Source organism: Trachypithecus francoisi, unplaced genomic scaffold, assembly GCF_009764315.1.
Source record: "Trachypithecus francoisi isolate TF-2019V2 unplaced genomic scaffold, Tfra_2.0 Lachesis_group2, whole genome shotgun sequence".
Classification (NCBI taxonomy): domain Eukaryota; kingdom Metazoa; phylum Chordata; class Mammalia; order Primates; family Cercopithecidae; genus Trachypithecus; species Trachypithecus francoisi.
The window spans coordinates 46,815,151-46,817,345 of record NW_022681465.1 but is presented as its reverse complement, the minus strand read 5'-3'; the positions used below and the strand labels follow the sequence as shown (position 1 = coordinate 46,817,345).

Genomic DNA, 2,195 nt, shown 5'->3' with positions numbered 1-2,195 from the left:
GGGATCACGTGATTAGATGAGTTTCACTAGAATAATTAACCTAAATTAAAGTCAACTAATTTAGTAACCTTAATTTCATCTGCATAATCCATTTTGCCATGTAAAAGGGTTTTCTTTTTTGTTTTTATTTTTAATATAAGAGACATTAAGGCACCAAGGTGGATTTCTTTCTTTTTCTTTTTCTTTTTTTTTTTGGTATTGTAAACATGTACTGTTTAATATTACCTGAATTTAATTTAAAACATGTTTGCAAACAAAACAAAATTAAAAGCCTTTAAGGCAAACCTCCCCCTAAGGAAAAAAGTCATTTGTTATAAAATTGTGAGGATACCCAGGCAAGACCCCACTTAAGATTCGTCAGCATGAACTTGAGAGCTTTTGTCCACCGCTCCTCAGAGTTAAACTGGGTTTTGATGGAATAGGAGCCGCCGCTGCCTCCTGTGTCTTCGATTTTGCCTTTCTCCACATCCAACCTGTAGGGAAGACAAAAACGTGTCTCGTCTTTCTCAACCTCTTCTTTGAACTGCTGCACACAGTCCAGGAAAGCCACCATTGCATGGTCAAACTTGTTGTCCCAGAAAAACCGCAACCCCCCAGAACAGTATAACGGCAGCTCCTAAGATTTGTCTGTCAGAGACTCCAGATATGAATGGTTTCCGTAAGGAACAAGTCGATATCTCTGAAATTTCAGACCCATCTTATTGGCCAGAGCATGGAGCAGCAACACAGTCCGGCCCCAAGCAGCATTAATCTCATTCCATTCTACGGGAACACTGGGCAGGCGACCCAGCCTGAGGTTATTGATTGTGCCAAACTGTCCACTGTGCCAGATGTGGAAGGTTGCATTAAAGACACTGGTTTTCTTCAGCTTATCCAGCTGAATCTGTGCATAACGCATCTGGTTTTCCACACTCTTCAGCTTATCATCCAGCTCCAGCTGTTGCCGTTTAAATTCACTGTATTCTCTCTGATACTGAGTTTCCTCCTGATCCAGTCTCTCAGCCTCATCCTGGACCTTCTCGAGATTTTCTGCCACCATCTTGCGGTTCTTTTCCACATCTTCCAGCTCCTGGATGAGCCTCTCCTCCTCTAGTGCTAGCTCCTTTAGCTCCATCTGTAGCTGTTCACTGTCATCCTCATTCATTTGCTCTAAGATCTCCAAACAGCGTTAGTAGTTCTGACACTCATTTTCAGTGGAGTTGAGCTGAGTGTCCAGCTGGTCTAAAAGAGTATCTGTGCATTCCTCACAGACTGGGTGATCCACATCTGTCTGGCCCGCATGATGTCAAAAAGGTCTCCAGTGACCTTCAGTCTTCGGCTGAGGTTCTCCATGGTGCCGCCATCAGATGCCTCCCCAATCAGAGTGAAGCTGTTGGCACTTTCTGTGGACATTTATCCTGGCCGGGGGGATGAATCTGCAAGAGACACCATCCTGGCGAGGAGTTTCAATAAATGGCTCCTCTCCTGAGTTAGTCTCTTCCTCCTGGTTTCGCCTGGGCTGTGGTAAGTAATGGAGCTGTGAGTTCCTGGATGGTGACACGGTCCAGGATCTTGAAACTCGTGTCCAGTTTCAGGGGTTGGCTGCAGCGCTGGCACACGAAGCTCACCTGCATGGTGCTGTTGTTGGACGTCTTAGACCCTTCCATCCCTCGGGAGCCCGGAGCCCGTCACCCAAGTCCGGTCTACCACGGGGGCACTGTGGCCTCGGGTGGGTCCCAGAGCGAGGCCTCCAAAACTGCCATCGCTCTGTCTTCGGGGACTTCCCAGTCTGGTGGATTTCTTAAAATTCTCACTATACATAGCTCTTGAGTACTGCCTCATCCTTGGACAGACTGTATCTCAACAGTCGCTGCTGAGCAACCCTGGCACCTTATTTTAAACCTCCTACTCCCTTATTTTATGCGAGTTCTCATCTTGAATCCTGATTCTTCTTGTAGCACCATTCATGTGCACCTGAATATGCAGTTAAGAGGCTTAGTGGATCCATCCATGGATCATTATTTTGTATTCTGTATTCACACTCATAAATCAACTACAGACTTGAAATAACTAATATAATGTTTAAAATGCCCTTTTAAAACTCATCTGGCCTTGAATTTATGTACTCACCCTTGTAGTTTCTATGGGTACTTAAAATTAATCAGTTACTACATGTATACACATAAGAGAGATAGCTAATCGGAGCCAGTAAAAAC

General features: G+C 44.8%; 1 pseudogene across 1 annotated transcript; it reads right to left on the bottom strand.

Annotated features, from left to right (window-relative positions):
- Window positions 1-235: 235 nt before the first annotated feature.
- On the bottom strand, window positions 236-1,759 carry LOC117064933 (annotated as a pseudogene). The gene has a single exon (XR_004429750.1). The product of XR_004429750.1 is annotated as a beclin-1-like (transcript).
- Window positions 1,760-2,195: the final 436 nt, after the last annotated feature.